This window comes from Oncorhynchus tshawytscha, linkage group LG13 (assembly GCF_018296145.1).
Source record: "Oncorhynchus tshawytscha isolate Ot180627B linkage group LG13, Otsh_v2.0, whole genome shotgun sequence".
NCBI classification, from domain to species: domain Eukaryota; kingdom Metazoa; phylum Chordata; class Actinopteri; order Salmoniformes; family Salmonidae; genus Oncorhynchus; species Oncorhynchus tshawytscha.
Window position 1 is genome coordinate 89501334 of NC_056441.1, and position 10372 is coordinate 89511705.

Sequence of the window (10372 nt, forward strand, 5' to 3'; positions counted from 1 at the left end):
GAGACTGTTTCTATCACTGTAGGAGTGTTCCAGGTTGGAGGGGAGGGAGGAGGGGGAGACTGTTTCTATCACTGCAGGAGTGTTCCAGGTTGGAGGGGGAGGGAGGAGGGGGAGACTGTTTCTATCACTGCAGGAGTGTTCCAGGCTGGAGGGGGAGGGAGGAGACTGTTTCTATCACTGCAGGAGTGTTCCAGGTTGGAGGTGGGGGGAGGAGGGGAGACTGTTTCTATCACTGCAGGAGTGTTCCAGGTTGGAAGGAGGAGGGGGAGACTGTTTCTATCACTGCAGGAGTGTTCCAGGTTGGAGGGGGAGGGGGAGACTGTTTCTATCACTGCAGGAGTGTTCCAGGTTGGAGGTGGGGGGAGGAGGGGGAGACTGTTTCTATCACTGCAGGAGTGTTCCAGGCTGGAGGGAGGAGGGGGAGACTGTTTCTATCACTGCAGGAGTGTTCCAGGCTGGAGGGGAGGGAGGAGGGTGAGACTGTTTCTATCACTGCAGGAGTGTTCCAGGCTGGAGGGGGAGACTGTTTCTATCACTGTAGGAGTGTTCCAGGTTGGAGGGGGAGGGGGAGACTGTTTCTATCACTGCAGGAGTGTTCCAGGCTGGAGGGGGAGGGAGGAGGGGGAGACTGTTTCTATCACTGTAGGAGTGTTCCAGGTTGGAGGGGAGGGGGAGACTGTTTCTATCACTGCAGGTGTGTTCCAGGCTGGAGGGGAGGGAGGAGGGGGAGACTGTTTCTATCACTGCAGGAGTGTTCCAGGCTGGAGGGGAGGGAGGAGGGGGAGACTGTTTCTATCACTGTAGGAGTGTTCCAGGTTGGAGGGGGAGGGGGAGACTGTTTCTATCACTGCAGGAGTGTTCCAGGCTGGAGGTGGGGGGAGACTGTTTCTATCACTGCAGGAGTGTTCCAGGCTGGAGGGGAGGGAGGAGGGTGAGACTGTTTCTATCACTGCAGGAGTGTTCCAGGCTGGAGGGGAGGGAGGAGGGGGAGACTGTTTCTATCACTGCAGGAGTGTTCCAGGCTGGAGGGGAGGGAGGAGGGTGAGACTGTTTCTATCACTGCAGGAGTGTTCCAGGCTGGAGGGGGAGACTGTTTCTATCACTGCAGGAGTGTTCCAGGCTGGAGGGGAGGGAGGAGGGGGAGACTGTTTCTATCACTGCAGGAGTGTTCCAGGTTGGAGGGGGAGGGGGGAGACTGTTTCTATCACTGCAGGAGTGTTCTAGGCTGGAGGGGAGGGGGAGACTGTTTCTATCACTGCAGGAGTGTTCCAGGTTGGAGGTGGGGGAGGAGGGGGAGACTGTTTCTATCACTGCAGGAGTGTTCCAGGCTGGAGGGAGGAGGGGGAGACTGTTTCTATCACTGCAGGAGTGTTCCAGGCTGGAGGGGGAGGGAGGAGGGGGAGACTGTTTCTATCACTGCAGGAATGTTCCAGGCTGGAGGGGGAGGGAGGGGGGGAGACTGTTTCTATCACTGCAGGAGTGTTCCAGGCTGGAGGTGGGGGGAAGACTGTTTCTATCACTGCAGGAGTGTTCCAGGCTGGAGGGGGAGGGAGGAGACTGTTTCTATCACTGCAGGAGTGTTCCAGGCTGGAGGGGAGGGAGGAGGGGGAGACTGTTTCTATCACTGCAGGAGTGTTCCAGGCTGGAGGGGGAGGGAGGAGGGGGAGACTGTTTCTATCACTGCAGGAGTGTTCCAGGCTGGAGGTGGAGAGAGAAAGACTGAGTAAATAAGAATTGCTTCCAGTGGATTAAACACAAAATTAGGTCATTTCTATAAATGATAATCTGTTATTTACCTACAATAATCCTGGATTCAAGTAAAACTGGCTTTGACTCTATTTACTAGGGATGGGCGTGAGTAGTCGATTCAAGATTAACATTCGATTTCTTATATACAAGCTCTCAAAATGTACTTTAGTTATTAGCAGGTTCAAATTATAAGCACTGAGAAATCTGATGTGTTTATGTGGAGAAGGAAGGTCAAGAGCTGTGAAAATATGACAGTAATTGGAACATCGGACAATTTTTGTTGCTGTTGCCTTCAGAACCCCTTTTCACGTTGTCGAGTACTCTAAATGATTTTCATGAGTACTCACACATTCTTTCAAATGTATATACTTACTATTTACTACCGAGGTATGTGAATGATGCAGTATATTGAAAACAAAACAAAAACACATTATTTATGTACATGTAATTAAATAATTATTCATGTGCATGTGATTAATTGATTTATATATTTACAAATGCATTGAAAAGTTTATAGTGATGGCAGACAAAGGCAACAGATGTATATTGCTGCATTGAGACTGAAATGTTTCTGACAGAGGGGATGAACACTTATTTATTGTGCTTCGGGTTATTAGATGTTTGTATTCAAAAAATTACAGGTGACTCCTTCCATTTCTCAGAAGCTGAAGATTATTGTGATGCAGGGGGAAGATATCGACTTGGGCAAAGAGTTCAGCAGGAAACGTCATCCTGACCAGAGAGGAGTTTGACCTGAGGACAGCTGCTCAGTGTGTGAAGAGACAGGAGAAGTTCATTATTTTATCTTTATTTTACTAGGCAAGTCAGTTAAGAACAAATTCTTATTTTCAATGACGGCCTAGGAAACAGTGGGTTAACTGCCTGTTCAGGGGCAGAATGACAGATTTGTACCTTGTCACCTCGGGGATTCGAACTTGCAACCTTTCGGTTACTAGTCCAACACTCTAACCACTAGGCTACCCTGCCGCCTCCACACTCTATAACCACTAGGCTACCCTGCCGCCTCTACGCTCTAACCACTAGGCTACCCTGCCGCCTCTACGCTCTAACCACTAGGCTACCCTGCCGCCTCTACGCTCTAACCACTAGGCTACCCTGCCGCCTCTACGCTCTAACCACTAGGCTACCCTGCCGCCTCTACGCTCTAACCACTAGGCTACCCTGCCGCCCTACGCTCTAACCACTAGGCTACCCTGCCGCCTCTACGCTCTAACCACTAGGCTACCCTGCCGCCTCTACGCTCTAACCACTAGGCTACCCTGCCGCCTCTACGCTCTAACCACTAGGCTACCCTGCCGCCTCTACGCTCTAACCACTAGGCTACCCTGCCGCCTCTACGCTCTAACCACTAGGCTACCCTGCCGCCTCTACGCTCTAACCACTAGGCTACCCTGCAGGGAGACACTCCAGGCTGGTGGAATAATCTTCCTGTACTGTTACACTGCTGAGATGGTTCAACAGGACATGGTGCTCAGTGTGTCTCTGTGTCCCCCAGGACCCCACACTCTCCTCCTGGTCATACAAGTGGATGAATCATTCACAAAGATACTCTTTCTCTATTGATGTTCTGTGTAAGAGAGTCTGGAGTCACCTGTGGGGATTGTCGGGGAAACAAACCACTGAGCAGCACATTGAGAATGAAGGGAATGCCCTCCAGTGACTTGTTGAGAAATGTGAGAACAGGTATCATGTCTTCAACAATAGGAACAGAGGTGATGGTACTCAGGTCACAGAACTGCTGGAGAAGATAGAGGACTTGGTGGGAGGAAACAGAGGCGGACATTATGAGATAAAGACATAACAAAGGACATAGAGGCAGGAAACAGAGGAGGACATTGTGAGATAAAGACATAACAGAGGACATAGGGGCAGGAAACAGAGGAGGACATTGTGAGATAAAGACATAACAGAGGACATAGGGGCAGGAAACAGAGGGAGGACATTGTGAGATAAAGACATAACAGAGGACATAGGGGCAGGAAAAGAGGAGGACATTATGAGATAAAGACATAACAGAGGACTTGGGGGCAGGAAACAGAGAAGGACATTATGAGATAAAGACATAACAGAGGACATAGGGGCAGGAAACAGGAGGACATTATGAGATAAAGACATAACAGAGGACATAGGGGCAGGAAACAGGAGGACATTATGAGATAAAGACATAACAGAGGACATAGGGGCAGGAAACAGGAGGACATTATGAGATAAAGACATAACAGAGGACATATGGGCAGGAAACAGGAGGACATTATGAGATAAAGACATAACAGAGGACATAGAGGCAGGAAACAGAGGAGGACATTATGAGATAAAGACATAACAGAGGACATAGGGGCAGGAAACAGGGGAGGACATTATGAGATAAAGACATAACAGAGGACATAGGGGCAGGAAACAGGGGAGGACATTATGAGTTAAAGACATAACAGAGGACATAGAGGCAGGAAACAGAGGAGGACATTATGAGATAAAGACAACAGAGGACATAGGGGCAGGAAACAGCTGTGTTTCAGCATTATGAAGAGGGAATATTGGATTTATGTTAAAAATTAAAACTAGATATTAACTAGGTTTCAACTAGATATGAACTACATTGTTAACTAGGGTTTAACTAGATATGAACTAGGTTAACTCGATATTAGCCAGGCTAACTAGGTTTTAACTAGATATGAACTAGGTTAACTAGATATTAACTAGGTTTTAACTAGATATGAACTCGATTTTTAACTAGATATGAACTAGTGTAACGGATGTGAAACGGCTAGCTTAGTTAGCGGTGTGCGCTAAATAGCGTTTCAATCGGTTACGTCACTTGCTCTGAGACCTTGAAGTAGTAGTTCCCCTTGCTCTGCAAGGGCCGCGGCTTTTGTGGAGCGATGGGTAACGATGCTTCGAGGGTGACTGTTGATGTGTGCAGAGAGTCCCTGGTTCGCGCCCGGGTATGGGCGAGGGGACGGTTTAAAATTATACTGTTACACTAGGTTAACTCGATATTAACTCGTTTTTAACTAGATATGAACTAGGCTAACTAGATATTAACTAGGTTTTAACTAGGTTTTAACTAGGTTTTAACTAGGTTTTAACTAGATATTAACTAGGTTTGAACTAGGTTAACTAGATATTAACTAGGTTAACTAGATTGATAACTAGGGTTTAACTAGATATGAACTAGGTTAACTAGATATTAACTAGGTTTTAACTTGATTAACTAGATATTAGCTAGATATTAACTAGGTTAACTAGAAATTAACTAGGTTTTAACACGGTTAACTAGATTTGAACTAGATATTAACTAGGTTTTAACTAGACATTAACTAGGTTTTAACTAGGTTAACTAGATATTAACAAGATATTAACTAGGTTTTAACTAGATTTTAAATAGATATTAACTCGGTTTTAACTAGGTTAGCTAGATATTAACAAGATTTTAACTAGATATGAACTAGGTTAACTAGATATGAACTAGATTTGAACTAGATATGAACTAGGTTAACTAGGGGCAGTGAGGGTGGCCCAGGAGAGGAGGGTCTCATGCTGAGGCAGTGAGGGTGTTCCAGTAGAGAAGGGTGTCTCATGCTGAGGCAGTGAGGGTGTTCCAGGAGAGGAGGGTGTCTCATGCTGAGGCAGTGAGGGTGTTCCAGTGAGGGTGTTGCCAGGAGAGAAGGGTGTCTCATGCTGAGGCAGTGAGGGTGTTCCAGGAGAGAAGGGTGTCTCATGCTGAGGCAGTGAGGGTGTTCCAGGAGAGAAGGGTGTCTCATGCTGAGGCAGTGAGGGTGTTCCAGGAGAGAAGGGTGTCTCATGCTGAGGCAGTGAGGGTGTTCCAGGAGAGAAGGGTGTCTCATGCTGAGGCAGTGAGGGTGTTCCAGGAGAGAAGGGTGTCTCATGCTGAGGCAGTGAGGGTGTTTCCAGGAGCAGTGAGGGTGTTCCAGGAGAGGAGGGTGTCTCATGCTGAGGCAGTGAGGGTGTTCCAGGAGAGGAGGGTGTCTCATGCTGAGGCAGTGAGGGTGTTCCAGGAGAGGAGGGTGTCTCATGCTGAGGCAGTGAGGCTGTTCCAGGAGAGGAGGGTGCATGCTGAGGCAGTGAGGGTGTTCCAGGAGAGGAGGGTGTCTCATGCTGAGGCAGTGAGGGTGTTCCAGGAGAGGAGGGTGTCTCATGCTGAGGCAGTGAGGGTGTTCCAGGAGAGAAGGGTGTCTCATGCTGAGGCAGTGAGGGTGTTCCAGGAGAGAAGGGTGTCTCATGCTGAGGCAGTGAGGGTGTTCCAGGAGAGGAGGGTGTCTCATGCTGAGGCAGTGAGGGTGTTCCAGGAGAGAAGGGTGTCTCATGCTGAGGCAGTGAGGGTGTTCCAGGAGAGGAGGGTGTCTCATGCTGAGGCAGTGAGGGTGTTCCAGGAGAGGAGGGTGTCTCATGCTGAGGCAGTGAGGGTGTTCCAGGAGAGAAGGGTGTCTCATGCTGAGGCAGTGAGGGTGTTCCAGGTGAGATACAGGTTCAAGAGAGAGACGGGTATGAGCATCTAGACCGGGGGGATACAGGGCAGGTGGATATGGTATAAATAGATAAGAGAAAAGTCCTGCTATGAGTGTCTCCAGCTATCAACAGTACCACTAAAGTAGAGTCTAAAACAGAGAGGAATCAGCCAGCAGTGAAAGCGGCTGGGAGACATCCGAGTAAGATGGGGTGATGGAAAATCTGATAGAAATTAAAGATCTGGTGTGCCTGAATGATGGCCGAGGGATGACCAGGATGGATGTAGCCACAGGGAAAGAGTCTTGAACCTCACTCTGGTATCTAGTGCCATGGCAGGAAACTGTGAGTGGGAGGTATGGGACGAGTCGACAGTAGGGAGTGATCATTACCCCATAGTATGCACAGTAGGCCGGAGGGGAGGAGGAGGTGTCAGTGGATGGAGTAGGCAGTTGGTTGTTTGGAAGGGCAAAGTGGGATCCGTTTCAGGAGCTGAGTGAGCAGGTGATGGGTGGATATGAGAGGGGATGTGGATAGTATGAACAACTGGGGGAGAACAGTGTTAGTGGGGGCAGCTACTGAGGTTATACCTAAGAGTTCAGGGAGGAGGAGGAGGAGGAGGAAAGCAGTCCCGTGATGGACAGAGGAGTGAGGGGCAGCTACTGAGGTTATACCTAAGAGTTCAGGGAGGAGGAGGAGGAAAGCAGTCCCGTGGTGGACAGAGGAGTGAGGGGCAGCTACTGAGGTTATACCTAAGAGTTCAGGGAGGAGGAGGAAAGCAGTCCCGTGGTGGACAGAGGAGTGAGAGGCAGCTACTGAGGTTATACCTAAGAGTTCAGGGAGGAGGAGGAAAGTCCTGTGGTGGACAGAGGAGTGAGGGGCAGCTACTGAGGTTATACCTAAGAGTTCAGGGAGGAGGAGGAAAGTCCTGTGGTGGACAGAGGAGTGAGGGGCAGCTACTGAGGTTATACCTAAGAGTTCAGGGAGGAGGAGGAAAGCAGTCCCGTGGTGGACAGAGGAGTGAGGGGCAGCGGTGGGGAGTAGGAACAGGACGTTTAGAGAACTGAAGAGGACACAGAACTTCCAACCTCTGATTCAGTATCAGCAGGCCCTGGTGAGGAGAACTATCCCTCAGTCTGATTCAGTATCAACAGGCCCTGGTGAGGAGAACTATCCCTCAGTCTGATTCAGTATCAGCAGGCCCTGGTGAGGAGAACTATCCCTCAGTCTGATTCAGTATCAACAGGCCCTGGTGAGGAGAACTATCCCTCAGTCTGATTCAGTATCAGCAGGCCCTGGTGAGGAGAACTATCCCTCAGTCTGATTCAGTATCAGCAAGCCCTGGTGAGGAGAACTATCCCTCAGTCTGATTCAGTATCAGCAGGCCCTGGCCCTGGTGAGGAGAACTATCCCTCAGTCTGATTCAGTATCAGCAGGCCCTGGCCCTGGTGAGGAGAACTATCCCTCAGTCTGATTCAGTATCAGCAGGCCCTGGTGAGGAGAACTATCCCTCAGTCTGATTCAGTATCAGCAGGCCCTGGTGAGGAGAACTATCCCTCAGTCTGATTCAGTATCAGCAGGCCCTGGTGAGGAGAACTATCCCTCAGTCTGATTCAGTATCAGCAGGCCCTGGCCCTGGTGAGGAGAACTATCCCTCAGTCTGATTCAGTATCAGCAGGCCCAGGCCCTGGTGAGGAGAACTATCCCTCAGTCTGATTCAGTATCAGCAGGCCCTGGTGAGGAGAACTATCCCTCAGTCTGATTCAGTATCAGCAGGCCCTGGTGAGGAGAACTATCCCTCAGTCTGATTCAGTATCAACAGGCCCTGGTGAGGAGAACTATCCCTCAGTCTGATTCAGTATCAGCAGGCCCTGGTGAGGAGAACTATCCCTCAGTCTGATTCAGTATCAACAGGCTCTGGTGAGGAGAACTATCCCTCAGTCTGATTCAGTATCAGCAGGCCCTGGTGAGGAGAACTATCCCTCAGTCTGATTCAGTATCAACAGGCCCAGGTGAGGAGAACTATCCCTCAGTCTGATTCAGTATCAGCAGGCCCTGGTGGAGAGAACTATCTGTCAATCTGATTCAGTATCAGCAGGCCCTGGTGAGGAGAACTATCCCTCAGTCTGATTCAGTATCAGCAGGCCCAGGCCCTGGTGAGGAGAACTATCCCTCAGTCTGATTCAGTATCAGCAGGCCCTGGTGAGGAGAACTATCCCTCAGTCTGATTCAGTATCAGCAGGCCCTGGTGAGGAGAACTATCCCTCAGTCTGATTCAGTATCAGCAAGCCCTGGTGAGGAGAACTATCCCTCAGTCTGATTCAGTATCAGCAGGCCCTGGCCCTGGTGAGGAGAACTATCCCTCAGTCTGATTCAGTATCAGCAGGCCCTGGCCCTGGTGAGGAGAACTATCCCTCAGTCTGATTCAGTATCAGCAGGCCCAGGCCCTGGTGAGGAGAACTATCCCTCAGTCTGATTCAGTATCAGCAGGCCCTGGTGAGGAGAACTATCCCTCAGTCTGATTCAGTATCAGCAGGCCCTGGTGAGGAGAACTATCCCTCAGTCTGATTCAGTATCAGCAGGCCCTGGTGAGGAGAACTATCCCTCAGTCTGATTCAGTATCAACAGGCTCTGGTGAGGAGAACTATCCCTCAGTCTGATTCAGTATCAGCAGGCCCAGGCCTTGGTGAGGAGAACTATCCCTCAGTCTGATTCAGTATCAACAGGCCCAGGTGAGGAAAACTATCCCTCAGTCTGATTCAGTATCAGCAGGCCCAGGCCCTGGTGAGGAGAACTATCCCTCAGTCTGATTCAGTATCAGCAGGCCCAGGCCTTGGTGAGGAGAACTATCCCTCAGTCTGATTCAGTATCAACAGGCCCAGGTGAGGAGAACTATCCCTCAGTCTGATTCAGTATCAGCAGGCCCTGGTGAGGAGAACTATCTGTCAATCTGATTCAGTATCAGCAGGCCCTGGTGAGGAGAACTATCCCTCAGTCTGATTCAGTATCAGCAGGCCCAGGCCCTGGTGAGGAGAACTATCCCTCAGTCTCATTCAGTATCAGCAGGCCCTGGTGAGGAGAACTATCCCTCAGTCTGATTCAGTATCAGCAGGCCCTGGTGAGGAGAACTATCCCTCAGTCTGATTCAGTATCAGCAGGCCCTGGCCCTGGTGAGGAGAACTATCCCTCAGTCTGATTCAGTATCAACAGGCCCTGGTGAGGAGAACTATCCCTCAGTCTGATTCAGTATCAGCAGGCCCTGGTGAGGAGAACTATCCCTCAGTCTGATTCAGTATCAACAGGCTCTGGTGAGGAGAACTATCCCTCAGTCTGATTCAGTATCAGCAGGCCCAGGCCTTGGTGAGGAGAACTATCCCTCAGTCTGATTCAGTATCAACAGGCCCAGGTGAGGAAAACTATCCCTCAGTCTGATTCAGTATCAGCAGGCCCAGGCCCTGGTGAGGAGAACTATCCCTCAGTCTGATTCAGTATCAGCAGGCCCAGGCCCTGGTGAGGAGAACTATCCCTCAGTCTGATTCAGTATCAACAGGCCCAGGTGAGGAGAACTATCCGTCAGGCAAAGAGGTCATGTTGGCATCGGTTCTGTGGCACCATTGGAAGGACGACACCAGTGGGAGAAGTTTGGGGGATGATTAAGAGGATGTGTGGGGTCAGAAGGGAGTGGGATTATCCAGTGTTGACGAGTTGGAAGGATGTGACAGTAACTGATGAGAAGGCAGAGACGATGGCCAAAGCGTTTGTCCATGTGCATAGCTCTGCTAATCTGTCAGAGGGTCAACGAGAGAGGAGCATCCTGGAGTGCTGGATAAGATCTAAATGACAATTTTATTTGATTATTTAGCCTTTATTTAAACTAGGCAAGTCAGTTAAAAAACATATTCGGGATCGGTGTCCCGTCCACGGGACGGTTGAGCTAACGTAGGCTAATGTCATTAGCATGAGGTTGAGCTAACGTAGGCTAATGTCATTAGCATGAGGTTGAGCTAACGTAGGCTAATGTCATTAGCATGAGGTTGAGCTAACGTAGGCTAATGTCATTAGCATGAGGTTGTAAGTAACAAGAACATCTCCCAGGACATAGACATATCTGATATTGGACAGAAAGCTTAAATTCCTG